Source organism: Callithrix jacchus, chromosome 2 (assembly GCF_049354715.1).
Source record: "Callithrix jacchus isolate 240 chromosome 2, calJac240_pri, whole genome shotgun sequence".
In the NCBI taxonomy this organism is placed as follows: Eukaryota; Metazoa; Chordata; class Mammalia; order Primates; family Cebidae; genus Callithrix; species Callithrix jacchus.
In genome coordinates this window covers 10,301,387-10,316,288 of record NC_133503.1, presented here as the reverse complement: position 1 = coordinate 10,316,288, position 14,902 = coordinate 10,301,387, and the positions used below count along the sequence as shown (strand labels likewise).

The window sequence follows — 14,902 nt, the reverse complement described above, 5'->3', positions numbered from 1 at the left end:
AAGCAGCCAGAGCAATCCTTTTGTTAATAGGATTCCCAGGTTCACAGCCTCTGTCGGCTTCCTGGCACATTCAGAGTAAAACCTCACGTCCTCCCGGAGGCTCTTGGTTCCACGTGGTTGCCGCTTGCTGTCACACCAGTTTCACATCCTTGTTTTCTCCTCCGTGTTCACTCTGCCTTCGCCACACTGGCTTCCTTGATGTCTGTAAGGACTCTGATCATGTTCCTGACACTTTGGGCCTTGGCACTGATACTCCTGCAGCCCAGAAAGTTCTTCTGACCACTCAGAGAGAAGCCTTGTCTCCCTAAGTGTCCCCTTGTCAAGGTCTTCCCTGGTTACTTTATGTGAAGTAGCAGCCACGTCACTCTGGATCCCCATATTCTGCTTACGTTTCTTGATAGCACGTGTTATACATTCGTGTATTCATCTCTGTCCCCCTCCCCTCCGTAAGGGCAGTGACTTTGTAAGCTGAATTTTCCTGGTGCCATAACTTTGAGAAATTGTAATAAAGGCCATTCAACAAAGGCTAACTGTGCGCTAGAGCTTGACCAACAGAGTACCATGTTTCTAGCACGAAAAAAGCACTGTTCGCACTGGATTCTTATTTATTTATTTAGCTATCATTTTTGAGACAGAATCGCGCTCTCTTGCCCAAGCTAGAGTGCAGCAGTCCAGACACACTCACTGCAGCCTTGCCCTCCTGGGCTCAAGCAGTTCTCCCACCTCAGCCTCCCAGAGTGCTGGGATTATGCACATGAGCCACCACAGCTTGACTAGATTTTTTTTTTTTTTTTTTTTTTTGAGACCAAGTCTTGCTCTGTTGCCCAGGCTGGAGTGCAGTGGTGCAGTCTCGGCTCACTGCAAGCGTCACCTCCCAGGTTCAACTGATTCTCCTACCTCAGCCTCTCGAGTGGCTGGGAGTACAGGTGCACACCACCACGCCTTGCTAGTTTTTGTATTTTCAGTAAAGATGGGGTTTTGCCATGTTGGTCAGGCTGGTTTCGAACTGACCTCAAGTGATCTACCTACCTCAGCCTCCCAAAGTGCTGGGGTTACAGGCATAAGCCACCGCGCCCAGCCTAGATTTAAATGAGAAACAATGCTTCCCCCGCACTGTGCCCCTCTGCTGCGGCCCAAGGAGAAAAGTGTCACAGGCAGGTTCCTCACCTCAGAAACTGCTCTTCTGGGCTGGGCATGGTGGCTAACACCTATCATCCCAGCAGTTCGGAGGCTAAGGCAGGAGGATCACTTGAGCCCAGGAGTTCAAGACCAACCTGGGCAACAGTAGGGAAACCGTGTCTCTACAAACAGTAAAATAATGAGTTGGGCATGGTGGCATGCACCTGTAGTCACAGCTACTTGGGAGGTTGAGGAAGGAGGATCGCTTGAGCCCAGGAGATCGAGACTCCAGTGAGCTGTGATTGCACCACTACACTCCAGCCTGGGCGACAGTGCAATTTTGTCTCCCCCTCGCCCCCCAAAAAAGGCAACTGTTCTTCTGCAAGGAGGGAATGAGGGGCCAGGTGAGGTGGCTCTCACTTGTCATCCAAGCGCTTTGGGAGGCCAAGGCAGGTGGATCACCTGAGGTCAGGAGTTCGAGACCAGCCTGGCCGATGTGGTGAAATCCCATGTCTACTAAAAATACAAAAAAGCCAGGAGTTGTGGCTTGCACCTGCAATCCCAGCTATTTGGGAAGCTGAGGCAGAATCACTTGAACCTGGGAGGTGGAGGTTGCAGTGAGCCGACCGTGTGCCACTGCACTCCAGCCTGGGCGCCAGAGCCGAGACTCTGTCTCAAAAAAGAGAGTTGTCCCAGAGCCCATCTAGTAGGGCCGCACAGAGATAGCATTTGTCTCTTGGCTCCTGTCTGGTCACCGGCCATGCCCTTCCCTGACCCTAGCCCCCAGCACATGTGACTGTGACTTTGTGTGGCGGCTGCTGAGTCCTGGGGTGTTTTTAACAACTGTGTTTGATTCCCAGGTTCTTCACCTGCCAACGAGAGGAGAGAGCTGGGGCGTTCTCCATCGTTGGGGAGTGGAAGGGAGCTCCCGAGGGCAGCCATGGCAGCCACCGATCTGGAGCAGGGGCTGGAGTGCCCGGGCCCGCATCTCTGACAAACACCACTGAAATGTGTTTTCACAGGTGCTGTTTTCTGTTTTCCATGTTCATAACAGGGGAGGGGAAGCGTAGCTACGGACAAGTAGAACACTGCGACTTTTTGGAAGGCAGTTTCTTGTTTTTTAGATGGAATTAGGCCTTGGCTTCCCTCCCAGTCCCAGCCCCGCTTCTGGCTGCGAATGTCCCTGGGTCAACACCAGTGGAGATTGCTTTGTGTATTTTGTAGGTTCTCTGTTTTGAAGAGAGAATTATGTTACAGATGTTTTTGTTGTAAATAAATAAAACACTTCCTTGTCTTCGCAAGATCCAGTCTAAGTGAATTGCGCAGACTCAGCTAAGCTTCCAGAGTCCCCAGGCGGGCCCGGGGAGGCCATTTGCCAGCGGGGCTTGGGCTCAGGCTCTGCAGCCAGCGGTTCTGATTCGACTGATAATGAAACGCTGCAAACCAGGCTTGGGGTTCCCCACAACCCGCTCCCGCTGTCGGACCCATGCCAGCAACTTAACAGGAAAGTGGAAGCTGCTTCAGCCTCCTGCACCGAAACACTCTGGGCTCCCTGCTCCACACAGGCCTCTCTGGGCTGGTTCCAGGGTTCCAGGGTCCCACGCTCCTCGTGCAGCTGAGGCAGGAGGCAGCCCTCCCCCCCGCCACTGTGCCCCGCCTCAGCCTCCGCAGGCACCCACAGCGCCCTCGCAGCCCTTCCGGCCCCATGTTCCCTCCCATCATCCCCCTGACTTTGTCACCGTGGTCACCTTCCCTGGCCCACCTTCTTGAAGGGTGCCGTCCACACCGGCTTCCCCACTCAGCCAGCGACCCCTTGGCCGCCGCCGTCCCATCTCACTGTTGACCTGCTCTGCGCATTGGGTCCGGCAGGCATTTTTTTGTCCCAAAGGGACTTGACTTTACTCCTCTGAAACTTCCTCCTCCCCAAGACACTACCTTCCTTGAATTTCCAAGCTTCCAGTCCCGGGATTACCTGGCTCCTCTTCTGGGAAGACTGCCCATTGGTTGTCCACCTGCCTCCCACCACCACAAAAACACTTTAGAGCATTTCAGATGTAATCCAGGGCGAAGGGCTGGGAAAGGGCCTATCCAGGTCGTGCTCGAGGGCTGGGTGTGCTGCCTGTGCCCCCACCGTCCAGGCCCTCACCTTCTGACAACTGGAGCAGGCTGCACTGCCCCTCTTTGTGGAGGAGGAGGGGCAGGTGATGCCACCAGGGGCCCAGGGTGCCAAGAGGCCTTCCCTGGAGGTGCCTGCCCTCCCCCGTGCTCCCTTCCACCTGCATTTCTGGACTGGTGGCTACAGAAGAGTGGCTTTCTCAGAGGTCACGAGGAACTTGCTGATGTCGCCCGCATCTACACCTCCAGACCTCATAACCAAGGTCTGGCTCATCTGACGAGAGACGTCCCTTCATCCCTCCCGACTCAGGAAGGCCCAGACCCCACACCACATTCTGCCTAGCCACAGCTGAGGCCCACGTCAGCCACCAGCACAGCCACCTGCCCAGCTGTCTCTTTGAGTCTTCTCTACTGTGCCCATACAGCCAGAATGGGCTTTCTGTTTGTGCTGGAGTCTCGCTCTGTTGCCCAGGCTGGAGTGCAGTGGTGTGATCTCGGCTCACTGCAGCCTCCACCTCCCGAGTTCAAGCAATTCTCCTGCCCCAGCCTCCCGAGTAGCTGGAACTACAGGCACACGCCACTGTGCCCAACTAATTTTTTTTTTTTTTTGTATTTTTAGTAGAGATGGGGTTTCCTCATGTTGCCCAGGCTGGTCTCAAACTCCTGGACTCAAGTGATCCTCCTACCTCAGCCTCCCAGAGTGCTGGGGTTACAGGCAGGAGCCACCACTCTCAACTCCCAGAATGGTCTTCCTAAAGGTCTGCCCGTCATCTCTAAGTGGCACTGTGGTCACCTTCCTGGACCTCCTCTGCCTCGTTTCTTGTGGCCTGGCTCCCTGTCCCCGCCCAGCCTCCTGCTCCACAGCACAGACGTGCCTCCTGCAGCCTGCGGTGGTGGAAGTTGGCTGTCACTGCCTGCCCCATCCAGCCTCCTTTCCAGGCTTTTCCTTGGAAGAGGGTCGTTGGAAGGACTTCAGCACAGAGTGCCTTGAAGAGATGGGGTTTCAGGAAGTCACTCTCTACCTTGAGAATACTACAAATGGAAGAACACACTCCACGCAGCGGTTCTGCTTGGAGACTCTGCCCTTCGAAGACATGGCACACGTGCGGACTAAAAGGATGTTCATTCACTGCACCGTCACTGATGAGGTGGGAAAACTGAGGCAGCTGTGAGGCCTTCGGAGGAACTGGTGAAAGAAACACCAGCACAGCTACCTGGGGAGGACTCCGTGGCTTTTAAAAAGTAAGAGGTCACAATCACAGCCATGCCTTGGCCGAAGGGATGTGCTCCTTGCCCTCTCATTGTCCCCTGCCTCTCTGCACCCTGGCGGGGGGAGGGGCATGTCTGCTACCCAGACAGGTCCTGTGATGAGCACTGGGAGTCACAGCATATCACCCAGAGAACTCTCCATGCAGGTACCCAACACCCACCTGGCGTCTGAGGCTGGGGGCAGACCTGGCGTCCGGCAGAGTCTAGGCTGGGCTCACGGCTGTGTTCTGTGAGCCAGACCGCGTGATCTTGTTAGAGACCACCTCTTCCAAAGAGCAACAAAATGAGACCTAGCCGAGGATACCCATTACACCCTTTTCAATTTTTTGTGCGTGTGTGATGAAGTCTCACTCTGTGGCCAGGCTGGAGGGCAGTGGCATAATCCTGGCTCACTGCAACCTCCACCTCCCGTGTTCAAGCCATTCTTCTGCCTCAGCCTCCCGAGTAGCTGGGATTACAGGCATGCACCACCGTGCCCAGCTAATTTTTGTATTTTTAGTAGAGACGCAGCTAATTTTTTATTTTTGTAGAGACAAGGTCTCGCCATGTTGGCCAGGCTGGTCTCAAAGTCCTGACTTCAGGTGATCCACCCATGCCGCCCTCCCAAAGTGCTGGGATTACAGGCGTGAGCCACCGTGCCCAGCCCCCAATACATCTTTTTCAAATTTAACACACTTGATTGTAAGTGAGTCTTCAGCAAGCACTTGAGGAACGTACAGACGCCCTGTACCTGCACTAAGCTCAGTTTCTGACAGCCCCAGCGCTCCGCTAGATGAAGCTGCATGGTGTTCACGAGAACATTTCTTCCAGTCTGTTCTCATGATAAGTGCTTTACCTGTTACTTTAACTGTTATGTTTGCTAAATAAAGTTGGTGTGTTGCATTTTAAAAGTAATAAGAGGCGGGGTGCATGGTGGCTCATGCCTATAGCTCCAGCACTTTAGGAGGCTCATACCTGTAAGCTCAGCACTTATAGAGGCTGAGGTGGGTGGATCATCTGGTCAGGAGTTCAAGACCAGCCTGGACAATATGGCAAAACTCCATCTCCACTAAAAATACAAACAATTAGCCGGGCGTGGTGGAAGGCGCCTATAATCCCAGCTACTCAGAAGGCTGAGGCATGAGAATCACTTGAACCCAGGAAGCGGAGGCAACAGTGAGCAGAGATCATGCCATTACACTCCAGCCTGGACAACAGAGTGAGACTCTGTCTTAGAAAAAAAACCGATGCAGGAGGAGGATCCCTTGAGGCCAGGAGTTTCAGACCAGCCTGGGCAACATAAGGAGACCCCGTCTCTACCGAAAATATTTTTAAAAGTTTGTTGGACATGGTGGTATGTACCTGCAGTCCCAGCTACTCAGAGGGGAGGTGGAAGTGAGGTGGGAGAATCAATTGAGCCCCAAGAGTTGGAGGCTGCAGTGAGCTGTGACTGCAACCCTGCACTCCAGCCCGAGTGACAGCAAGACCCTGTCTCCAAGAAAAACATGGAGACTAGGGTGTGTACACAGCACCAGAGGTCACAGGCTTAGACACACTGTCACTACGGCGAGCACAGCATGGGGAGGGGAAGGAGGTCCTGTGTTTTCTCCTGGGTGCTCTAAACAATTTGAGATGTATCCATGGATTATGAGTGCCCTTTAGAAATGAGAAGGACTGCAACCTGGCTGCCTCGTGGACTGTGGAGTTTGAGCTGGGGAGCGCAGAAGTACGGTGGGGTCCTTCTGCCTTGGCTTGCCTGTGCCTCTGCTGGGGGCCTGTGCAGGGAGCACCAAGGAGAAAGGCAAGCTGGGTGCCCCAACCCAGCACGCGGGGGGCCCGCGGGGATGGCGGTGTGTACTGTGTCTGCCAAGAAGACGCAAGGTCCCTGAAGCATATGGAAACCACCTTCCATACTTGTCCGCAGATGAGCTGCTTAAGGCCCCCCCTCAGGCAGGCAGGCAGCATGTGGCACTGAAGTGGCTGCCTAGTGGCACTGACCTTGTCCAACCACATCACAGTTTGTTCTCAGCCTTTCACCTGAGGTGGATTTCGGGGTTGAGTGCCCCTATTTTCAGCACAGATGCAGAGCATGGAGTTCACGACACCCCTCAGTCGTGCACAGCGCCACCCCAGTCTGCGACACCCTCATGATTCTCGTCCCGTGCACTCTCCCACGGGCAGCCGTGCCCACATGCTCCGGGTACAGCTTCGTATTTGAGAGTGTTCCTGCCAAACGTGTCTGCCATTGGTGTCATGAAGCCAGGCTCCCGGTGGCCTGCCGGGCGGTGTGGCGGAGGAGTTCATTCTCCCAGCAGCACCGGAGACCACTGACGCATCTGCGCTTTGCAAGGACAGAGGAAGCTGGCTCGGGTTCCAGCACCCTGGGGACCTGCCTTGTCGCGCCCCACCTTTCCCCGCAGTGGAATCTCAAGGGTCATTTCAAAAGGAAGGTTGTGAGGCCCTGGGAAGGAAGGACTTCCCCCCAAGGACAGGAACATTGCTGAGGTAGCCCTGGTGGCAGCCTGGAGCCACGGGCTTTTCCCACTGGGCTCTTGAGGTCCTCTCGTCCCCCATCCTGGGTCCTTCTTTTGAAGGGATGATTTGGGCTCAGAAGGCCAGGCTGACCTTTGCAGAGCAGATCCGGCAATAGGTGGCAACATAACCCACTCCTTCCTTTCTGGGTGAGCCTGGTGGCCCCAGGGGAAATTCACCGCCCACCTCGGCCCCCTGCCCATGGCCTGAGCCTGGATGCCAGGGAAGCTGCTGAGAAGGGCACTTGGCCTCTCTCTGCCACCTGAATGCTGAACACAGTGCCCAGGAAAGGGCATTGGGGGCTGACACAAAGTATAGGAAAGGTGGCAGGTACAGTCACGGTCACGGTCAGTCCTCCAAGCACAGTGGCAGGAGCCCTGAAATGATGGCAGCCAGCCCTTCCTGCCTGCAGAGGGGACCCTTAGGGGACCCTGAGGTTCCCCAGAAAATCAGCGCTAGAGGCCACTTTTTTTAAGATAGATTTTCACTCTTGTTGCCCAGGCTGCAGTGCAGTGGCACATCCTCAGCTCACCGCAACCTCCACGTCCCGGGTTCAAGCGATTCTCCTGTCTCAGCCTCCTGAGTAGCTGTGATCACAGGCATGCACCACCATGCTCAGCTAATTTTTTATTTTTAGTAGAGATGGTTTCTCCATGTTGGACAGGCTGGTCTCAAACTCCTGACTTTAAGTGATCCACCTGCCTCGGCCTCCCAAAGTGCTGGGATTACAGGCGTGAGCCACCGCACCCAGCAAGGCCCCTTCTTTTATGGGCTCAAGAACTGGGCTGGTGGGGGAAGAGGCGGAGCTGCTTTCCCAGCACCTGCTCTCTCCTGGCAGGTGAAGAAGCTTCCCTTGAGCACTCTGACTGTTCTGACCAACTGAGTCATGATAAGGGCACAGTAATGCTCAGCAGAGGACTTCACCCACGGCCACCACTAAGCCAGAGTGTGTGTGCACATGCCCAGGAGGCAAACACTCTGAGAAAGAGACAGAAATGTCAACAGATAAATAACAATATATAATATATTGTAATTAACCAAAAACCGTTTCATCTTATGTGTCTGATATTCTTTAATTCTCAACTATTCAAACTGTACTTGCGGCTGGGGCTGGGCGTGGTGGCTCACCTGTAGCCCAGCACTTTGGGAGGCCAAGACAGAAGGATTGCTTGAGCTGGGGAGTTTGAGACGTCCAGCTAATTGTTGTTGTTGGTTTTTTTTTTTTTGTATTTTTTGTAGAGATGGGGTTTTGCCATGTTGGTCAGGCTGGTCTTGAACTCCTGACCTCAAGTGATCCGCCTGCCTTGGCCTCCCAAAGTGCTGGGATTACAGCATGAGCCACCACGCCCAGCCTGAAAATATTGCTAAAAATGAAGAGGCCGGACACGGTGGCTCATGCCTGTAATCCCAGCACTTTGGGAGGCCAAGGCAGGTGGATCATGAGGTCGGGAGATCAAGACCATCCTGGCTAACACGGGGAAACTCCGTCTCTACCAAAAAATACAAAAAAATTTAGCTGGGTGTAATGGCACGTGCCTATAGTCCCAGCTACTCGGGAGGCTGAGGCAGGAGAATCACTTGAACCCGGGAGGCAGAGGTTGCAGTGACCTGAGATCACGCCACTGCACTCCTGCCTGGGTGACAGAGCAAGACATCCTCTCAAAAAGTAAAAAATAAATTGATAAAAATGTAAATGTGCTGGGGAGGAGCAGTGGGGGGGTCTTGAGTCAAATCTCCATTGTCCCCCATCCTACCCCTCTCCTTGCTCCCTCCTCCTGAGCTTACCCCCCCCTGCTCAGGCCAAGACAGAAGGGCCCCTCCAGATAGGAGAATCATTCAGACCCAGGCAATGACCACCCAAAAAGGGAAAGAGCTTGGGGGTGCTGGGTTTGGTAGCTGCTTTTAGAGAAATCCCAAAGACAGGAGCAGCACCAGGACTCCAGTCCCTGGGAAATGAGCACTGTGGAAAGGTTAGATTCTGGAAATGGGGCCACATGGCATCCCAGGAAGAGCCCTGAGCTTACTCCCGCCAGGTGACAGCTCCAGCATCATTGCAATGGCACCCATGAGACCTGTGCAGGGAAGCGTCTGTTACTCGGTGCTGGGCACACTGTGGGTGCTCCGTGAGTGCCAGTCGAGTCTGAGGTCCCTGACCCTGACCTTCATGCAGGCTCTGACACTGAGGGAGGCGGTGAGTTGGAGAAGTCGTGGAGGTGGCTGGGGTCGCGGCCTGTTCCTCTGGTTGGCTGATTTTTATTGGAACGCCTCCTGCACAGGCGGAGAGACTGCCACGTACACTGTGTGGACCTGAGTACCCTCCACACAAAGAACTGGAAAGTCACTTATCGGCCGTACATGGTGGCTCATGCCTGTAATCCCAGTGCTTTGGGAGGCCAAGGCAGAGGATCACTTGAGCCCGGGAGTTTGAGCCCAGCCTGGGCAATATAGGAAGACCCTGTCTCTATAAAAATTTTTTTAGGCTGGGCATGGTGGCTCACGCCTGTAATCCTAGCACTTTGAGAGAGCAGATCACCTGAGGTCAGGAGTTCGAGAGCAGCCTGGCCAACATGGTGAAACTAAAAATATCTCTACTAAAAATACAAATTTAGCCGGGTGTGGCGGTGGGCGCCTGTAATCCCAGCAGAGGCAGGAGCATCACTTGAATCCGGGAGGCAGAGGTTGCAAGTGAGCCAGGATTGTGCCACTGCACTCCAGCCTAGGCAACAGAGACTCCGTCTCAAAAAAAAAAAAGGAAATTTTAAAAAATTGGCCACGAATAGTGGCATGTGCCTGTGGTCTGTGTACTCGGGAGGCTGAGACAGAAGGATCACTTGAGCCCAGGTAGTTGAGTCATTTATCTCCCCCTACTGCCCAGCCCCTATCCAGATTCTGTGTCCTGCTGTGCCTCCTCCCCGCAGCCCCATCCCACTGGTCTCTGAGGCCTTGGGCTTTGTGTCTTCAGGTACCCACCCCTCCTCTCCATCTCTCTGCCCTGCCCAGATGGGAGGCTGACACTTCTCACCTAGATTAATCACTGCCACAGTCCCCAGGGCCTCCCCTCTCCACCTGCCACCCTGCCTCACCCTGGCTGGAGTGCTTCAGTCGCCTTTGAGACCAAGTTCACACTCTCTATTTAGCACAGAAGCCCACCCCAGCACCCCCACAACAGCTGCTCTCTGCCTTCCAGCCACAGTGAACCACCGCGGGTCCCAAATGTCCACAGCAGCCACCCCGACCCCGCGCCTTCCCGTGTGCGGCTGGCTCCGGCTGGCTCCGCCTGGACTGCACTCCGATCTTTCCAAAACAGCAGACGCCCCACGGCTCACAAGCCGCCGGGGGCAGGAGCCACGAGTCCAGGCACCCCTGCCCCAGCAGCCATGGACAAGGGGCCCCTCAGCATAGGGCTGAAGTCTTTCCCAACCCACATAAAACCACAGGAACGCTCCTCTTTGCCTGTATTAAAATATTCCTTTCTCAAGTTTTCAAAGAAAGATTTTCATTTCCTTATACAAAAACCACGCATAGAAGGTAGTTAAAAATACGCACATAGGCCTGGCACAGTGGCTCACGCCTGTAATCCCAGCACTTTGGGAGGCCAAGGCGGGCAGATCACAAGGTCAGGAGATCGAGCCCATCCTGGCTAACACAGCGAAACCCCATCTCTACTAAAAATGTAAAAAATTAGCCAGGCATGGTGGCACATACCTGTAGTCCCAGCTACACGGGAGGCTGAGGCAGGAGAATCCCTTGAACCTGGGAGGCGGAGGTTGCAGTGAGCCAATATGCCGCCACTGCACTCCAGCCTGGGAAGTGGAGCAAGACTTCATCTTCAAACAAAACAAAACGAAAATATAGACATGTAAACCTAGACAGAAAAAACAGGTGAAGCTCCGCCTCCTCCAAGCAGCCTTCCCTGACCACCATCCAGGTAGGTTGGGGGCCCCTGGAGTGCACCGGGTCACACTACTCTCAGGGGACCCCAGGCAGGCCTGCAGGCTGAAGTGCCCAGGGGCACTCGGAGTGAACAAAGTCATGCTCTGTGGCTTTTCTCCACCTGGGGCAACCAGGTTACCTCCCTCCATGCCGTTTGTGACCCTCAAATTCGATGAGATCTTCAGGGGCATCCGCACATTGCCAGACACACAGTGGGGTGTCGGGGGAGCCCCAAGGCCTCTGAAAGCAACCCGTTGGTCAGAAATGCAGGCAGGGTTTGAAACGTAGTTGTGAATACTTGTCAGAGAAAGCACAGTTGAGGCCGGGTGCAGTGGCTCACACCTGTAATCCCAGCGCTCTGGGAGGCCCAGGTGTGATAACCTGCTTTTTGTTGGCTTAAACTGACCCTCTCTTTCTTAGCTGAGAGCTGTTCGGGCCTCATGTTAGCTTCTTGAGCCAGGCAGACTCCGTCTCAGCTTCTTCATTTTAGTCATTTGCCCCTTATTACGTACGTAACTGTAGTGTGCAGCTGGGCAGGCTGACACCGGGCACAGCCAGGAGTGCATTTGCTGATAAGAGGCCGAGTTAAGCGGCACAGCAGAGCCCGGGAATGCAGGTGCTGTCGAGCGCCCAGCCCCCATATCTGTCAGTTGTGTGTCTTCCATTTCAGCTCTACCCCTCGCACCTGGCACTGCCTTATTTCTCATGTACCAGTTTATCTTTTAACTTTTTGCTTACTCCGCTTCTGTGAAAAACTTGCTTCCGCTAGGTCACCCCCCTCCCTTTCCAAACTGGGGTATAAAAAAACCCCAGACTCTTTCTTCGGGGCCAAGAGAATTTTGGGCATTAGCCGCCTCCCGGTCGCCGGCTAAACTAAAGGACTCATAATTCAATCTCAGAGTGTGGTGCATTCATTAACTCACTCAGGTATAACAAAGGCAGATGGATCACTTGAGGTCAGGAGTTCGAGACCAGCTTGGCCAACACGGAGAAACCCCGTCTCTACTAAAAATAGGAATTAGCCAGGTGTGGTGGTGGGCACCTGTAGTCCCAGCTACTTGGGAGGCTGAGGCAGGAGAATGCTTGCACCCAGCAGGCAGAGGTTGCAGTGAGCCGAGATCGTGCCACTGTACTCCAGCCTGGGTGACAGAGCCAGACTATGTCTCAAAAGAAAAAGAAAAATTACGGTTGACCGGGAGGACTGAAACCCTAAGCCACAGCAGCTGCCTCTTCTACAGTCCCTAAGCAGTTTGGGTCCCCAACTCAGGTTGGTTGATTTGTTTCGTTTCATTTTGTTTTGGAGACAGAGCCTCGCTCTGAAGCCCAGGCTGGAGTGCATTAGCGTGATCTCAGCTCACTGCAACCTCTGCCTCCCAGGTTCAAGTTATTCTCACGCCTCAGTCTCCCACATAGTTGGGATTACAGGTACCCACCACCATGCCCAATTTTTATATTGTTAGTAGAGACAGGGTTTCACCAAGTTGCCCAGGCTGGCCTTGAGCTCCTGACCTCAGGTGATCCACCTGCCTTGGCCTCCCAAAGTGCTGGGATTACAGGCATGAGCCATTGCACATAGCCCCCAACCCAGTTTAGAGGAGGAGCCATCACAGGGGATACCCCTGGCCCTCATGGGCACTGTGCACCTCTGCCTGGGCCAGGCACCTCCATCCCCGTTCACACACACACTTCTGGCAGCTGCTCCTCAAAGGGCACTAGAAGGTCCACTTGCCCCACCCCACTTGGCATTTGGACTATAAAGCAGACGCCTAGACGGGCCACCCCTGCGTGGACACAGCCGATAGCTCACAGCCGTGAATAGCACCGTGTTCCACAGCGGTGTACAAAGAGCCTCACTCAAGCCCCGTGGAATCGACGCGAAAGTCACCAGCGTGCGTTTCCAACCTCAGAATTACTCAGCAGCTCTTTCCTGCGTCACTGGCTCCTTTCTGATTCCCTGAGGAGGCTCTTCCCGGCTTCCCCCTTGACGCCCAGATCCCCCTACCCTTCCAGGCACACCTCTCTCCAGGCCCAGAGAAAATAAAAGCCACCAGGCAGGAAACAAGCCCTCCCACGGGCCAAAGACCCCTCCCCTCACACCAATCTTTACCCACCCTCACTGCCTCCTCTGGGACCTTGAAGGCAGACATGCCCCTTCCTCTGTGCCAGTGACGCTGGCCCCACGGACTCCATTACCATCCTCTACCTCCATAATCCCCTCAGTGGCCCCTGGCACACTGCTGTCAGGCCCCGGCATCACCCCTCTATAAACACGACACTGACCTCGGCCCCAGTGACCCTGTGGTTAAGTGCCCAGCAGGCACCTTCCTTCCAGAAAGAAGTTATCTTCCCAAAGACCTCAGAGACCACGTGCCACCACTTTGAACCATCCTTTCTTTTCTTTCTTTTTTTTTTTTTTTGAGACAGAATCTGGCTCTGTCACCCAGGCTGGAGTGCTGTCGTGGCGCGGTCTCAGCTCACTGCAACCTCAACCTCGCAGGTTCAAGTGCTTCTCCTGCCTCAGCCTCTTGAGTAGCTGGAATTACAGGTACCTGCCACCACCACACCTGGTTTATTTTTGTATTTTTAGTAGAAACAGGGTTTCACCATGTTGTCCAGGCTGGTCTCAAACTCCTGACCTCAGGTGATCCGCCCACCTTGGCCTCCCAAAGTGCTGGGATTACAGGCGTGAGCCACCGCGCCCGGCCCAAACCATCCTTTCTTTAAAATTCCTTCTCACGTGGCTTTCACAAACCACTCTCCTTTTTCTTCGGACTCCTTCACAGACCTTCCTTCTCTCCTCTTCTTTTCTCTCTCTCTTCCTCTGCCAGTTGCTTAAATGTTGGGGTTCTGTCCCTGATTCCCTGGTCATCTTTTTTTTTTTTTTTTTTTTTGAGACAGAGTCTCTCTCTGTCACCCAGGCTGGAGTGCAATGGCGCAATCCTGGCTCACTGCAACCTCCGCCTCCCGGGTTCAAGTGATTCTCCTGCCTCAGCCTCCCTAATAGCTGGGATTGCAGGCGTGCGCCACTGCACCTGGCTAATATTTGTATTTTTAGTAGAGACAGGATTTCACCATGTTGACCAGCCTGGTCTCAAACTCCTGACCTCATATGATCCGCCCACCTTGGCCTCCCAAAGTGCTGGGATTACAGGCATGAGCCACTGCACCCGGCCTCCTCTTTTCTTCCACATAGACGCTTCGTCTTGGGTAAACTCCTCGACTCCCAAGGCCCCAGCCTCCATCTTTACCTCAGAGCCTGCTGGAGCTCCTCCTCCAGCCTCACCCTCCTCCAGCCTCGCTGCTCCTCCAGCCTCACCCTCCTCCAGCCTCACCCTCCTCCAGCCTCACCTTCCTCCAGCCTCACCTTCCTCCAGCCTCACCCTCCTCCAGCCTCACCCTCCTCCAGCCTCACCTTCCTCCAGCCTCACCCTCCTCCAGCCTCGCTGCTCCTCCCTGGACTCTCAGCTCTGCACCTCTGGGGTCTCAGAGCCACCCCTTCTTTCTCCTGGGTAACCCGAGCTCTGCTCACCTTCCTGAAGGCGGTTAGTGACAGCAGCCGGGGCTAGAAACCTCGAGGCTACTGTGCTTGAGTGTCCTCTCCTGCTCTTCCCTTCCCAAATCCCATCGATTGTCACGCCCTGTGGCTTCTGCCTCTCAATATTCAGAAAGCAGATCTAGGCTAGGGCACCATGGTGGCTCAAGCCCATAATCCCAGCACTTTGGGAGGCTGAGGCAGGAAGATCCCCTGAGACCAGGAATTTGAGACTAGCCCGGACAACACAGTGAAACCCTATCTCTCCAAAAAGTAAAATAAAATTAGCTGGGCTTGATGGTGTGTGCCTGTAGTTTCAGCTACTGGAGAGGCTGAAGCAGGAGGATCATTTAAGCTGTTCATCATGTTAAGGAGTTCAAGGCTGCAGTGAGCTATAGTTGTGCCACTGCACTCCAGCCTGGG

The 14,902-nt window shown here is 54.4% G+C and overlaps 1 protein-coding gene across 11 annotated transcripts in view; it reads left to right on the top strand.

The window, feature by feature from the left end:
- Positions 1 to 2,420, top strand: part of FKBP6 (FKBP prolyl isomerase family member 6 (inactive)) — a 38,177-nt gene extending 35,757 nt beyond the window's left edge. For 8 of the 11 annotated variants that reach the window (XM_035280191.3, XM_035280162.3, XM_035280150.3 and 5 more), the window contains one exon: positions 1,980 to 2,115. The gene's annotated coding sequence lies outside the window, so the exon portion shown is untranslated. Of the gene's footprint in view, positions 1 to 1,979 lie in introns of all 11 variants that reach the window. The other 3 variants (XM_078355122.1, XM_008981657.5, XM_035280157.3) reach the window with 1 other exon arrangement.
- Positions 2,421 to 14,902: the final 12,482 nt, after the last annotated feature.